Source organism: Cryptomeria japonica, chromosome 3 (assembly GCF_030272615.1).
Source record: "Cryptomeria japonica chromosome 3, Sugi_1.0, whole genome shotgun sequence".
Lineage (NCBI taxonomy): Eukaryota > Viridiplantae > Streptophyta > Pinopsida > Cupressales > Cupressaceae > Cryptomeria > Cryptomeria japonica.
This window is the reverse complement of record NC_081407.1, coordinates 321,118,499-321,136,146: the sequence shown is the minus strand read 5'-3', so window position 1 is coordinate 321,136,146 and position 17,648 is coordinate 321,118,499.

Below are 17,648 nucleotides of genomic sequence, written 5' to 3'. Positions count from 1 at the left end.
AAAACAAAACCATAGCTAATTGACTTATTGCCTCCTAGTAAATGCGAGTATAAATTTTGCTTTCAAATCTGATTAGGCAAATTCCAGTGACTTGACTATGTCTAGATGGAGGATTTGAATGATTAAAATGCATGATCTAGCAAGAATAGCATGATTAAGCTAAGATTTAAGCTAAATTGAGCATGATAACATTGCTAAAACTAATAAACTATAAGCTAAATGCCTATATTAATAATGCATAAGATGAGAATGAGATTGGGACCCATATTGCTCAAAATGAGGTCTATCTATAGGATTTTCCAAGGCTAGGGGTGATGTGGCAAGAATCAATGGTTGAGATTGATCTAAAGATATCAATGGTTAAATTGGAGGAGGTTGGCAAAGGGGGTTGGATTAAAGGGAACATTTGTCATCTCTATGGTGACAAGTGTCAAGAGGCTTCTAGAAGAGGTTAGATGAAATGGAACACTTAGTGACAAGTGTCACAAGGTTCTAGAAGATGTTAAAAGGAGACATGGTGGTAGGTAGAATGGGTTAGGTTTAGGAATGGTTAGGTTTAGGAGTGGTTAAAGTTAGGAGAATTTGAATTTAAAAATTTAAATAATAGGAAAAGGGCTAATTAATTTCAACAACTCATGGATTTGATTTGTTTGAAATAATTAAAGGATTTAGAAGAATTATTTGATGGGGGGAATTAATTAATTTGAATTAATTAATTAAAGGGGTTGAAAGGGGATATTTAATCAAATTCCTTAGTGAATTCAATTAAATTGGAGAGTAGGATTAATTAAATAATTGCTTATTCAATTAATTATCTTCAGACCATTTTTAGGTGTATAGAGATAGAATGTTTGAAGATTTGTGCAAGGATAGATAGAAATGCATTCAAGATGAGTGTTGGTACACAACTTAAGAAGTAATGAAGATATGGAGGAAAATTGAATTTTGGGACATAAGAACCCAAAATAGATAAAGAAAATGATGGAAGAATAGTTTTGAAAAGATGTTTAGATAGATTTTTTAAAGAAGTTCAAAAATGTGTGCCTTTGTTGACCTTTCTTATGGATCACTTGAGGTGATGGAATGGTGAATGGAGAGAAGTAAGGACCCAAGATGGATGGAAGGGATGGAGAGTTTGGATTTGGAATGAAAGGACCTAGAATGGATTTGGAGGATGAAGAGTTTGACTTTGGAATGAAAGGACCTAAAATGGATTTGGAGGATGAAGAGATTGAATTTGGAATGAAAGGCCCTAAAATGGATTTGGAGGATGAAGAGTTTGACTTTGGAATGAAAGGCCCTAAAATGTATTTGGAGGATGAAGAGTTTGACTTTGGAACGAAAGGCCCAAAAATGGATTTGGAGGATGAAGAGTTTGACTTTGGAATGAAAGGACCTAAAATGGTTTGGAGGATGAAGAGTTTTCTTGATCTTGATCTTGACTTGGAGTAGGATCATTTGAGTTTGTGCTTTTCTCTTGATTTTGAATTAGATTAGTGAAGGAGATGGAAGGGATGTCATGCTCTTTCTTAGGAGGTGGATGTTGAATGGGACTCTGCTCTTGAGATAAAATGGGATAACCGTGGATGGAATACGAGAATTTTAGGGGATCGTCATAAGATTCTTGATAGGTAGGATCTTGATAAAAAATGGGATTAGATTGGAGAGCCATGATATCTTGATCTTGATTTAGGCTAGGACTCATTTCCTTTGAATAAGCTTCTTTTTCAAGTGACAAGGGATGATCACATGAGTGATCAAAGTTTTAGTTTAGATAGGTTGATGTTTTTGAGTTGATGAATACTTCATTTTGGATACTCAAGCTCACTAAGTTGAATATAGGGTTTGTTCGATAGGCCCCTGTGACAAGTGTATGTCAAATGATATGGATAAAGTTTCTTGATATGGAAACTTGACTTGACTAACTTGAATACCTATCTAGGTATTGTTGTAGTTGAGATAGTTAGATGATATACTCTTGATCACTTGGTTTGATCTGGTGTTTCAAATGTTGGAAAGCCTTTGTATTACCCTTTTGATCAATTTTTTTCAGCAATTTGTTGGATTTTTGCTCATTCGTAGATTATAATCTTCTTCAATTTTTGACCATTTGGAACATGTTATAGACATAGAAGACACATTGTTTAATAAACAAAATGCACAAGCAAGTACAAATCTTATGGCAGGCTGAGACAATAGTTGTTGAAGCTCACATGGGGTTTCCCCTGAGGCTACGCTATTCAAAGCGGATATTTAGATGCTTGACCCAACTAGCTCCACCCTCGGCACTCACTTCTTTGGGGCAGCCAAGCACCAGTTTCCATGAAAACTCCTCATGGAAAACTTTATATCCCTACTAGGAATTGTATGTATGTGAGCCGCTTCAGAGGTCCAACCTCATCCTCAGAATGTTACCTGCAATAAGTTAGTTTCACAAAATACAAATGGAAATACTAAAGGAAATCCAAAGTCAACCAATGAAACCACATGAAATACATATTAAAATAAAAAATTATTTTTACCTTCATGGTTTATGTCTTATTGTGTCCTAACTCCATTGTTCCTAGTTGTAGATGGTGTGCTCTCAGACAATGCACTGATAGCTTCCAAGATGGCATATGAAGAATGGATTGATAACTAGTAGTTAACTGATACTATGATTATGCTATATGATTTTTCTATTACTATTTTCTATTTGCTTTAAGATTAAAACTCACAGATGCATATGATTAATTTGAAGACTAACTCTCTCTCAACTAAAGCTCTTGATTTTATAGACCTTGAAAGGATTAGATGATGTGGCTCAAATCAACGGTCCTGATCAAATTTGTAGATTTGAATGGCTGTGAGTAAGGGTGAAGGTTGAAAGAAAGGGGGAAGGAGAAGACAAGTGTCACTCATCTCACCTTGACTGGGTTTTTGAATGAGAGAATCTAGGGATGGTTGGAGAAAATTTAGGCATGATAGGACAAGTGGACTCAAGTCCTTCCTAAGATGTAGAGGGTGTTGGAGAGAATATAGGAAATGGTTATGAAATATGTGTACATACATAATTTTCATTAAGTTTTGGTAGTTGAAGATAAATGATGAATTAATATTTAAGAAATATTAATTTCCTTAGCCACATGTTTGATCAGTTGGCAAAGGGAAGATGAAGTGGAGATGGAAGGTGAGTTGGAAAAGGGATTAAATAATTTAAGAATTATTTAATATTTGAGACTATAGGATGGAAGAATAATTATTAGATATTAGATATTCAATTGTTTGGAGGAGATAATTAAATATTAGATATTTAATTAATTGATTAGAAGGATAATTAAATATTAGATATTTAATTAATTAGAAGAATAGGATAGATGAATAATTAATAAAATATTAATTAATAGAAAGACACGCAAATGAATTAAATAAATTAATCTTTTCAAATTAACTATTTAATAGAAGAATAATAATTAAATAAATATAAAATATTTATTTAATTGCTCATAGCCAATTTTTATGTGTATACAGTACTTTCATTGCTCTCATTCCCAGAATCCAAGGTGTGGACTCTATGGACAAGTTTAGACCAATCAGTTTATGCAACTCTTTTTATAAGATTATTTCCAAGGTTCTTACCACCAGAATTCTGACTGTCCTTCCTTGTTTGATTAATTATTAGCAAAATGGTTTTGTCCCTAGAAGACAAATTCTTGACTCCATTATAACTATCCATGAGAATATTCATTCTCTTGTTAGGGCCAAGAAGCAGGGTCTCATCCTTAAGCTTGTTCTCTCCAATGCCTACAATCGAGTTGACTGGCCTTTTCTTGTGAAGGTTCTTATGGCTTATGGTTTTTCCACTAAATGTGTTCACCTCTTCAGCCAACTTATTACTTTAGCCTCTTTTGTTGTTCTTGTTAATGGTTTCCCTTCCCCCTTCTTCCAAGATTTTAGAGGACTAAGGCAAGGGGATCCCGTTTCCCCTATCCTCTTCATCATTATGGCAGAATATTTTGATAGGTCCATGGAAAATATGGTTATGCAAGGATCTTTTAAGGGACTCCAACCTTCTTCTGTTGACCTTATTTTCTCCTATCAACAGTTTGTGGATGATACTATTATCATGGGGGAATCAAGTATCTCTGAAGCTAGAACCTTGAAGAATACTCTTTGTAAGTTTGCCTCAGCTTCTGGTCAGCTCATTAATTGGGTCAAAAGCAAAGTTTTTTTCATCAATACTCCAGAGAGAAGACAACAAAGAATTAGAAGAATCTTGGAATGTAGGATTGTAGATTTTCCTACGACCTATCTTGGCCTCCCCATGGGCATTGCACCTCCTAATCCTTTTTGGAGCTCATTAGTGGATAAATTTCATAAAAAATTAGCTGGTTGGAAAGGAGCCCTTTTGAGTCAAGTTGGAAAGCTTCAACTTCTAAAAGCTTGTCTTCAAAGCATACCGATCTATGCCCTAAGCCTTTTCAGAATTCTAGTTAAGTATGCTGACGCAATTGAGAAAATTCAAAGAAAATTTCTATAGTCAGGGGTTGAGGACAAGAAAAGAATGTCTCTTGTGGCTTGGGATCAGGTATGTAGACCGAAAAGTAAAGGAGGCCTGGGCCTCAGAAGAATCTGAGCCTTAAATGAAGCTCTCATGTCCAAGCAAGTCTAGAGAATGTTACATTCAGATACTGAATGGTGTAAAATCTAGCGAAGTAAGTACTCTCTTCTGTCCTCTTCTCTTTCTTCTTTTATCAATTCAAAAATCAATATTAATGGGTCCCATATATGGAATCATGCCTCTAAGTGCAGAGAAATCATTGCTAAAGGAGTTATATGGAAAGTTGGAAATGGTAGGAGAGTTAAATTCTGGGAAGAGCCCTGGATTTTTGATAAACCCTTTACTGATTTCCCTGAATGGGCCCCTTATGCTCCCTCTTGTATTAGAATTTTTGGCACCTTAGTTGAAGGGTATTGGACTGGCAATAAATGGTACAACATTGAAAGTATCCACCCAAGCCTCATAAAGCTCAAGATCCACCTGTCTTCGGTCTAGTTGAACAAAGAGGAAGACTCCCTCATTTGGAAATATGAACCCAAAGGTATCATTACTATTTTTTCTTCAATGTATGGTGTTCTCTCCTCCACCCCTCCTGATAATCCTTTCTATTCTAAATCTTGGATTAAGGGTTTGACCCCCAAAATCAACTTTTTCTATTGGACTATACTTAAAAATAGAATATTGACCTTAGATAACCTCAAGGGTAGAGGTTTTGCCTTTCCTAATAGATGTGATCTGTGTCTTAAGGAGGAAGAGTCAATGGACCACCTAGCCATCAACTGTTCCTATTATGCCTCGGTCTGGGAAAGATTTCTTAAAAGTTTTAGCATTGATTGGGTGTTTCCTAAAACTATCAGTGAGTTGTTCTACTCCTAGAATATCCATTGGTCTAACTCCTTTTTGAGATCTCTGTGGCAGCTATCACTTCCTCACATTCTATGGGGATTATGGAAAGAAAGAAACAATCGTATCTTCAAGGACACATCCGTCAATTAGGATATTGTGTTCCAGAAAATACAGTGGGTGATTATGGAGAATATTGGGATCATTGGGGGTCCCTATTGTTTGACCAACCCCTTGGAATCTAACATTTTAAGTTCCTAGAATTTGAAGAATTTTGGTAGCTCTGACCCCAAGCAAAACAAAAGACTTGAAGCAAGATGGCAAACTCCCCCTCATGGTTGGTTCAAAGTCAATTTTGATGGTGCTGCAAAAGGTAATCCGGGCCCTGTGGGTTATGGAGCTATTCTTAGAGATGATAAAGGTATATGCAAGGAAATGATTGTTGTCCCAATAGGGAGTCAAATAAACCACAAAGCAGAAGCAATGATAGCTCTCCAAGGAATTCTCCTTGCTAAAAGATGGAATTGCCCCTACATATGGATTGAAGGGGATTCAAACAACATCATTCAATGTCTCAAGGGGACCTCTAAGCCCTCATGGTCTATCAATAATATTATAAAAGCTGCTAGAGACCTCATTATCACTTTTGAAAAAAGTTACATTTCTCATATCTACCATGAAGCCAATGGGTCTGCTGACTGGGCAAACAACATGGCAGTCAATAAAGATGAAATTATTACGTGGACTTGAGAACAAGGACTCCTTGAGGATGTCAGACTAATCATTTTTAAGGACCAATATAGTAGCACTCCAAATATTTTTGATGGATAAAACAATAATGAAACAAACTAAATGGAGTACTCCGAGTTATTATAATATTGTCAGCACCATTTATTATAATACTCATTCTATCACTTTACCCACACTTTTTGGGTAAATTTGGTAGCTCCGAGAAACTTTCTGTCTAAAACTCTCTGCAAGTTTCATTATTCTACTCTAAACAGCAAAGACATGGGTGGAAATAGACGTTGATATGAACCTAGCAGCTGCAAGGAATGGAAGCAAAAGGAGGAGGTCTGGAATATTTTGCAAAAGGGTGGGTTTTCTAAATTTATGGAGAGACTCCATGGACGGGATGGCATGGTCACCAGTTTCTTCTGCAAAAATTGGAGAAAGGGCACTTTGAAGATGGGAGACTAGTCTGTTGTCATAGATGAAGACCTTATCGCCCAAGCCACGGGTCTCCAAAGGGAAGGAAGCAACTTCTATAGAGACAAAAAAGTGAGTAAGGAGGCCATTGATAGATATCCTAAAACTGACAAGGAGAAAAAATTCCTAGTGAAGCTAAGTAAAACTTACTATCCCCCTAGGGCTTTTGTTAAACCATGGCAGGAGGTCCTTTTTGTTATAATGCACTATATTACATTGGATGGTAGATTTACTAATGTATACAACTACCATTTTGTTTTGTTGAATCATTTTAGGCATGATGAGAAGGTTAATTTTCCTTATTTACTATTATGCTCTATGAATGCCACCATTAAGGCCTATAAAGAGAACCCTATGGGGGACACTGCCATGCATCAAGGCTTAATGGTTCTTATTTACGACCATCTCAAGGCTAATTAGATTTCCCACCCGCAGCCCTCTATTGAGTCTGAGGAGGATGGGTCGGACTCTGTTTTTTTTATGGATGAGGGTTCCGACAGTGACCCAACGAGTGACTCTGAGGAGAGTTTGGATGACTCAGAAGTTGAAATTGGTAACAAGAGGAAATATATGAAAACTAGACCTTCTTCCTTAAAGGGCAAAAAACCTAAAGGCAAAATTCTCTAGATTAGCTCCTCGAAGGAGGAGGAGGTCTCTGAAGACTCAGAGAAGGAGAAACCCCAAGGTTCTCTGAAAAAGAAAACTAAAGTCCATACTCGGACTAGAAACAAGCATAAGAGAAAGGAGGAGAATGTGAAGGAGCTAGAGGCTCATAAGCAGGAAAAGATTTCAGAAGCTGAATAGAACCTAGAGAAGGTGACCACTAGAGAGGTTCATAGGGTTGACAACACAGCTACTATTAGTGACACTCCAAAAAAGGAATGGGACAACTCTGGTAAGATTGATCTTCCCCTGAACCCTCCTCCTGAGGGTATGAAAGGTTTTATGGACACCATGGAGTGGTTAATAACTAGTTACAAGAAAGCTATGGATGACAACAAGAAGCTCAGCCATAGAATTCAAATTCTGAAAACTATCAATACTGGGGAAGGGAAGACTATGGCTGATTATATTGAGGATCTGAAAAATACTATTGCAAAAGCTGAAAATATAAGAGACTCCTTCAACCCCAGATTTGAGAAAATAGAGAAAGACCTGCTAGAGAGGAAAACTATTGCTGATGCTATGGATCAAACTATATCGGGCACTGTCAGTGATGTCAGCAAAATTGAGGATTGCCTCAAGAGTATTGCAGAGCAAAGTTTAGACATCCTGAAGGTTTCTACTGGCAATACTAAAACTCTCATAAGCAAATTGGACGAGGAGAAGGATACGCTGGATATTGACCCTGACACTGAAGGCACAGAAGATGCTCAAGGACCCAGAACTAGAACTAGAGGTAAAAAGAAAGAAAAGATGCCTAATAAGGACTTGGATGATCTCAAAGTTGTTGCGGCCACCAATGACCAGTTGGTGAAAAAGGCGGAGGACCTTCTGAACACTATAACTGTGTAGTGCCTTCCTAGTTTCTTTGTTGTTTCTATCTTTTGTTGCCTTTTTGGTTTGCTGGATTTTTTGCCAGTCATTTTGTAAGCAGTTTATATGCTCTGAACTCTTTGATGACTTATCTTAATTTCCTATGTTAAAGGTTTCAGGTCCTGAAAACCTATTTTTCTTAATTAATCAGAACATAAAAAGATATTTTACAAGTCTTTCTAAAAAAAGGTAGTCTTTATTGAATGTAAAAAATGTACATTGTCTCACACAAGTCGTGAGACTAACTTTTCTTATTCAATACAAATGAAGAAAAGCATATACATGAATAAGTAAACAAATATAAATGTGCATATAATGAGGGAGACTGGTCATTGCCTGGGAATGACTAGTTACAGGTGTATTGTCTTGCATTTCTATTGTCTGAGTTGTTTGTGTCCCTCCTAGCTTCATTTTGCTCCTAGTTCCTGTATCTAGCAAAGATAATGATGTTAGAGCATGCTCTAAGAAATGAAAAATCTCAAACATTATATGAACATATACTTATGCACGTGTAAGTTGACCTCAATGTGCATTAAATAAGTAATGCATACTTTAGGTGTCCAGGAAACCATCAAAGTCATCAAACACATCTAACATTTTTGCTTCATGTGCAGATACAGTTGAAATCAGATTCAACATGTGGGGTGAAATGTGGCTCCTACAAGGGTTGAGCCCAACATGCTTCTATAGATAAATGAAAGTGTCTTGACAAAAATATAGTCATGGCATTCATTATATCAAACAAAAGTTTGCCATGAGAACACAAAGTAGTCCTAGCCATCAATGCATAATAGTGACAGAGCATTCAAGAGTGGACCTTATCATAGCATAGTTGTAGAACTCTTTTAATCTTTGACAGGCATATGCATCAAACAAGACAAATTTGCAAATGACATAAAAGGCAGTGAATAATAGCTTTAGAGAAGTCCTTATGAAGCCATGACAATGTATGCCTTCAAAAACAAGAGGTCACAGTTCAAAAGATCATAGTGATAGCATAACAATCAATAAGAACAATTAACTGATAATCCTCTTTATAAGAATGCAATCCAATCACAAAGAGAAGAAACAATGATGCATGGTATACAATGAAGATCTAGGTGAATGCAATGAAAAGTCACAGTAATGAGGAACCAATCCATTGATAAGATAGCAGGGAATTTTCTTAAAGAGCCCAATAGTCAACAATATTAGTTGAAGTGACTATAATTGTAGATATCTAAACTCGTCTTCAGCCACCATATGGTCACAAAGAACTCATTATTAAAAGGCAGTTATATGGAGGAATTATAATAGTCATAATAGAAGTTATAGTTGTGATGAGTCAAGACACATGAAGAAGATAGTGAACACCTTCATTGAACGGTATTAGCAACCTTAAAATTCACCAAGTATAAAGGTCACAATCATTTGAAGGCTAGGGGAATACTCAGAGCAATCTATGAAGTGTTTTCAAATATGTCTAAGATGATAGAAATGAAAGCATATAGCTATGACAATCACTAACATCAAAATGGGATCTTAACATGTTGTATTGCAAGGAATAGCACAAAAAACATTCTACAGTCACAATTATAATATAATGGAGCAGAAAATCATAATGAAAGCTACAATTTAAAGGAGCTTCACTATAGCAGTCAAATTGAAAGAATACATGCAAAGCTCACATAGCAGTTGATGGTATGATGAAAGAATAAGTATCCGGTAGATTATTGAGAGGGGGGGTGAATCAGTAAACTAAAAAACTGATACAAAATCCCAAACTCAAAAATAAACTTATCAAAAAATAACTCTTGTCAAGATAATATCTCAAAGATTACCAACATCAACTAATATCAACACCAACACCAACTAGTTACACTGTTATGACAATTTAACAGTAAACAACTTCAACCTTGTAAACATCAAAATGCTTAATCAAATGTCAACATATTCATCTTTCAATGTTTCCAGTATCATGCCTTATCAGAATAGTTAAGTAGTTAATCAAATCAACAAATAAGATCATAACCACAAAAGCATTCACCACTTGACACAAATATTTATACGTGGAAAACCCAAATAGGTAAAAACCATGGTGAGATGAGACTCACAAAGATATCTATATGAACTCTTCTGAAGTTCGCCCTGTTAGGAGCCAAGCATGTTAAAGCTTTTAGAATAAGTCCTATTAAGAACTAATTCAAGTTAGGAATCACCTGGTTAGAGGATTTTATAAATATTCCTTGATGAAAAGCACAATACCCTGTTAGGAGTAACCTCATTGGAGGATTTGAGAATCCAAACTAATGGACCACCTTGTAAGAGGATTTAGAAAGTAACCAAGCTTGTTAGAGCTTACCCAGTTAAGGGATTTCAATTTCTCTTGTAATTGTTAGAAAACAACAAGTTTTCTTGATCTATCTAAATAGCACTACATCTACTTGATCAGATCCTTCTTAAGCTTCAATCTGTCTTTACTCAAACTATAGATCCATCCACCAGTTTGGAAACCACACACTCAACTAGTTTCTCCAATCTTGCCAACTTTGCCAACTCTTAGCAAAACAATATCATCGACCTTAAATACAAAATCAACTAGGTCGGTAACACAACAAAAACCTAATTCTCATCATCAAGATTACAAACAAGTTGGTACAATATTGATCGTTAGAAATCATAACAATCTCTTCACATTCTTCAAGAAAATTCCAACCTCTCCATGATCACCACTTCATCAGACTTTTTAACTCATCATGCGTTATGCATTTGATGCAATCCAATTTTCTCCTTTCCAAGATAACAAACAAATGTGCCAAAACAATCTAAACTTATCCTCATAAAATGATCACATGTGTCTCCATCATTACCGCTCAACATTAAATCTTAAACCAACAAACTTGATTGTGATGGTTTATCAAGATCAAATAGTAGGGTTTACCGATTACAAAACATAGAAAGGTTTAACCCTTTACATCAGTTCAACTCACAAACTACCATATATCGATTTACAACATATTCCACAAAGTTTATCATACCAGTTACAAGACAATAGCAATAACAATAATAACATCAACAATATCATGAATATAATTCACCAGTTTAATTGACATCAATGACAACATATCATTAATGCAATCTATATGCAAAATGCTAACAATCTCCCCCTTTGGCATTGATGGCAATACAAATATCAATGCCTCTAATTGTTGTTGTGGATTGGTGAATAGGAATCCTGGTTTACATTACCAATTATTCACCATGCTCTATATGTCTTTAGCCTGCCACTAGTTCACCTAATTAGACACATAATTCTTCTCCTAAATCACATAATTCTTCTCCCCCATTGACAACAATGCCAAAATGAAAGTAAAACATGTAATTCCAAATTCTCACTATGCATCAACAAACTGCAACTTGATGCTCCCCCTGTGGAATATATCCACTCCAAAAACATCAATCTATATAAGATTTTGCAAGTAACTAAGGGACTGATGCAATCAACATCATGTTCAACTGACCTCATGAAGGGGTACAACCCCTAGTTGTCTTCTAAGATACTCAAAAGTGCTCTTAGGCAGAGGTTTGGTAAAGATATCTGCAAGATGCTCCTGGGTAGAAACATGCTCTAAGATAACATCCTTACTTTGAACTTTCTCCCTCAAAAAGTGATACTTCAATTCAATGTGCTTAGTCCTTGTGTGCAAAATAGGATTCTTAGAAATATTAATTGCACTTGTGTTATCACACAAAATCTTTATAGGTTCTAAGATCTTCATCTTAAAACCTTCCAAAATGTGCCTCATCCAAATAGCTTGTGTGCAATTCATATAACCTACTACATACTTAGCTTCAGTAGTAGATTGTGAAGTACAACTCTTCTTTTAACTACTCCATGAAACTAGCCTTCCTCCTAGAAAGAATGCTCCACCGGTAGCACTTTTCCAGTCATCAATATTTCCTACCCAATCAACATCTGTGTATACCTTTAAATCAAAATTTCTTCCATATGGATACCATAACCCATTGTCAATTGTACTTTTCAGATATCTAAAAATTCTCTTGGTTGCTATCAGATGTGCTTCCTTAGGATTTTTTTTGAAATCTAGCAACTATACCAACTGCATGGGCAATATCCAATCAACTGCGAACAACATAGTGTAACTTGCCAATCATTGACCTATACTCCTTTTCATCTACAGACTTAGATGCATCTTCTTTGGAAAATTTACAACCTGTAACCATTGGAGTTCCAACTGGTTTACAGTCACTCATACCAAAAGTCTTCAAAACCTCTTTTACATACTTATATTGAGTAATAAAAATACCATTCTTCATTTGATGTATCTGCAAGCCTATGAAATTTTTTATTTCCCCTACTAATGACATCTCAAATTCATTCTTCATTTCATCTGCAAAACTATTGCTCATAACATCATTACCTCCAAATATAATGTCATCAACAAATACTTCATTGACTAGTATCTCATCTCCTTCAACTTGAGATAAATGTTGTTGTCATCACTGGTTCTTGCAAAGCTTATCTTCATCAGATGTGTATGAAGCCTCTCATACCATGCTCCGGGTGCCTTCTTTAATCCATATAAAGCTTTATGCAATCTACATACCATGTCTTCCTTATCTGTCAATGCATAACCATTAGGCTACTCTATATAAACCTCTTCTTCCAATATCCCATTCAAAAATGCAGACTTAACATCCATCTAGTATACCTTGAACTTCTTATGGGCTACAAATGCAAGTAATGTTTTGACTCCTTCCAGTCTTGCTACTAGTGCAAAAGTTTCACCATAATCTTCTCCTTCTTCTTGCGTGTAACCTTTGCAAACCAATCTTGCTATGTTGCGAACTACAACACCATCTTCATTTAACTTGTTTCTAAACACCCATTTACACCTATGACATTCTTGTTTACCTATCAGGCTACCAGGGTCCAAGTGTTGTTTTTCTCAGTTTGATCCAATTCTTCTTCCATTTCTTTCACCCAGTGATCATCACCAAATGCCTCCTTAGCACTTCTTGGTTCAATGGTGGAGATCATGCAAGAGTTCTCTCTAATTCTTCTTCTAGTAAGTACTCCAGCATCCTTATCCCCAATAATCTACTCAGGACTGTGATTCAGTCTCACATATCTAGGAATAACATGATCATTCTCCTCAGGTTCAGCTTCTTCATTGTCTTCTTCCTTTGAAATTATATGTTCCAGTTGAACAAGTACATCAGGATTTTCCTTACCGGTTTCAGATTTAATTGTTTTAGGTTCCAAAAGAAAATACAAGGATATTCATCCTTTCTCTCTGAACTGGTTCCTTCTAAAACTTTAGGACATTCATCTACATGAACATCAACACTCTCAACAATTCTCTGAGTCTGGTTGTTGAAGAATTTGTAGGCCTTACTCTTGGTGGAATAGCCAAAGAATATGCCTTCATCACTCTTTGCTTCAAACTTACTAATGTAATCACCTCTTTTGATAAAACACTTACTACCAAATATCTTAAAATAGCTAACATCACGTGACCTTCCATATTAGTACTCATAAGGTATCTTGTCCTTACCTCTTTTCACCAGAACTCGGTTCATTGTGTAGACCGTTGTTCTTACAGCTTCTCTCCAAAATGTTTTCACCACACTTCCTTGTATCAACATTGTTCTAGCAACTTCAACCACTGACCAGTTGTTCCTCTTTGCTATACCATTTTGTTGTGGTGTCCTTGGTGTAGAAAGTTTCTACTTGATACCATTCTCATCATAGTACTTAGTGAACTCCAAAGAAGTGAATTCACTACCTTGATTTGTTCTCAAACATTTAATCTTTTTGCCACTCTCTTTCTTAGCTAAGGCTTTGAATGCCTTGAATTTACCAAAAGCTTCATTCTTATCCTTCAAGAATGTGACCCACATCATCCTTGAATAGATCTGTATGAACCAAACCTAACAAGTGCTCTGCTGAAAAAGACTTTCTCTTGAAAGTAGAAGAAGCCATATTTTTTGACTAACATACTTTACAAAGAGTATTAACTGATTTTTCTATCTGAGGTAGACCGCTTACAGTCTTAGACTTGCTCACTTTAACAATATTGTCAAAATTTATATGACAAAATCTCCTATGCCAAAGCTAGCTACCATCTATCTTTGCAATCAAACAGTTGCTAACTTTAGGATTAAGATGAAATAGATTACATCTAGTCTGTTAACCAGTTGCAATCAATTCACCTTTGTTGTCAAATATTTTGCACATACCATTTCTAAACTCTAGTGGGTATCCTCTGTCATTAAGTTGTGCAACACTCCGAAGATTATGCTTTAGACCTTCAACCCAATAGACATCGTTAGCACTTCTCTTCCCATTAAGATAAATAACTCTCTTACCTTTGACCATACAGGGTGAGTCATTGCCAAATCTGACAACACCGCCATCAAATTCCTTCAAGGAAAGAAATTTTCTCCGATCACCGATCATGTGATGTGAACAACCACTATCAATGATCCAATCATCAGAGTTATCCATCTTGGACACTAATGCCTTATGGTCAGATGTCTCTTCCTTAATAGCCACAAACACAATATCTTCATTAGCATCATCATCAGATTCATCATTAGTAATACCACTGTCAATAGCTACAAGACAATCTCTCTTGCCTTTACCCTTATACTTCTTGAATTTGTCTCTCTTGTATTCATTTTCACTATTAGGGCAATTAGCTGTTATATGACCAATTTTAGTGCAAGCAAAACATTTCAATAGTAGCTTACCTCTGTATTTTCTAGTGCCTCTAGGTAGTCGTTTTGGCAACAATTCTTCAAGCTCCACTAAACAGTCTTCATCATCACCATCTCTGCTAGATCTAGATTCATAGCTATGGTTGGTATCTCTACTTCTTCTCACAGATGGGTTAGAGATAGAAGCTCGAAATGCAGATTCTGATTTTTGTACTCTACCATCATAGCCATTTAGTTCAAAAGTAGTAAGTTTGCCAATAATAGAGCAAGAGTTACCTTAGTTTTCTTAATGGATTTCAACTCCTGAATAGCTACAACTCGGATAGCATAGACCTGTAGAAGGGTTCTCAGTACCTTATTGATCACTGTGGCGTCTTCCACTTTCCCTCCTACACTCTTTATTTCACCATCTCTCTCTTTTATCCTTTGACCATACTGCTTGATATTCTCACCTTCAAACATTCTCATGTCATCAAAATTTCCTCTTAAACTCTCTTCTTTAGCAATCTTGACATTCTCATCACCGCTATAAATCTCTTCAATGTTTTTCCATACTTCATATGCAGTTTCAATACCATGAACATCTACATATTCAGCATCAGACAAGGAAATTATAATAGCCTCTAATGCTTGATGATTCTCTTGTTGTTCTTTCTTTTGATCATCAGTCAGGGTTCCAGTAGGTGCAATATACTTAGTTTCCACATGATCCCAATACTGACTTCCAAGACTCTTAATGTAAATATGCATTCTATCACTCCATATCCTATAGTTATCCTTGTTGAACTTCGGATCTTCTTTCTTCATTGTGATCTACAAGATCTTTTCCTCAAGTTGTTAGGCTTTAGGTTAAAGAGGACCTGAGACGCTCTGATACCAATTCATGGTATAATTAAAGAATAAGTATCTGGTAGATTACTGAGAAGGGGGGGTGAATCAGTAAACTAAAAAATTGATATAGACTCCCAAACTCAAAAATAAACTTATCAACAAATAACTCTTGTCAATATAATATCTCAAAGATTACCAACATCAATTAATATCAACACCAATACCAACCATTTTGACTGTTATGACAATTTAATAGTAAATAATTTCAGCCTTGTAAACATCAAAATGCTTAATCAAATGTCAACATATTCATCTTTCAATTTTTTTAGTATCATGCCTTATCAGAATACATAAGTAGTTAATCAAATCAACAAATAAGATCATAACCACAAAAGCATTCACCACTTGACAAAAATATTTATACATGGAAAACCCAAATAGGTAAAAAAAATGGTGAGATGAGGCTCACAAAGATAGCTATATGAACTCTTTTGAAGTTCGCCCTGTTAGGAGCCAAGCCTATTAAAGCTTTTACAATAAGTCTTGTTAAGAACTAATTTCGGTTAGGAATCACCTGGCTAGAGGATTTTACAAATATGCCTTGATGAAAAGCACAATACCCTGTTAGGAGTAACCTCACTGGAGGATTTGAGAATCCAAACTAATGGACCACCTTGTAAGAGGATTTAGAAAGTAACCAAGCTTGTTAGAGCTTACCCAGTTAGGGGATTTTAATTTCTACTATAATTGTTAGAAAACAACAATTTTTCTTGATTTGTCTGAATAGCACTACATCTGCTTGATTAGATCCTTCTTAAGCTTCAATCTTCCTTTACTCAAACTGCAAATCCATCCACTGGTTTGGAAACCACACACTCAACTGGTTTTTCCAATCTTGCCAACTTTGCCAACTCTTAACAAAACAATATCATCAACCTTAAATACAAAATTAACTAGGTCGGTAACACAACAAAAACCTAATTCTCATCATTGAGATTACAAACAAGTTCGTACAATCTTGATCGTTAGAAATCATAACAATCTCTTCACATTCTTCAAGAAAATTCCAACCACTACATGATCACTGCTTCATCGAACTTTGTAACTCATCACGCACTATGCATTTGATGCAATCCACTTTCCTCCTTTCCAAGATAACGAATAAACACTCCAAAAAAATCTGAACTTATCCTCATACAATGATCACACATGTCTCCATCATTACCGCTCAACATTAGATCTTAAACCATCAAACTTGATCGGTGAGGGTTTATCAAGAATAAACGGTAGGGTTTACCAGTTACAAAACATAGAAAGGTTTAGCCCTTTAGACCGGTTCAACTCACAAACTACCATATACTGGTTTACAACATCTTCCACAAAGTTTATCATACCGGTTACAAGACAATAGAAATAACAACAATAACATCAAGAATATCATGAATATAATTCACCGATTTAATTGACATGAATGACAACATATCATTAATGCAATCTATATGCAAAATGCCAACATTAGCCATTAGATGATACATTGATCATAGAATAAGGAGCCAAAAGGAAAATCTACCTTCATTTTTAAAGAATCATTAGTGTTTGACATTATACAGAAATAAGGATCACATAGGAAACATTGCATTGTGAAGGAGTCAAATGACAGAGAGAGATAGCAAGTTCATCCTTTGAAGCACTTAGTTAAGTTGTAGTCTTTAATCAAAGATCAAAATGGTGATATTAGAGATTGTAAAGTAAGAATTTGCAGCTGCGAGCCTTATTAATTTATCTGATCAGGGTGAGTGAAAGATACGTAAACTTTACTATCTATTAGTAGCAAAAACTCATGAGGAGCTCAAGCATAGAACAACAAAGATACAACCCCATTTTTTTAGTCTTATTCATACTCATGTTTTTACTAAGATAAAAAAATGGGGGGGTTGTGAATGTAGGAGAAATGACAAAACTCATC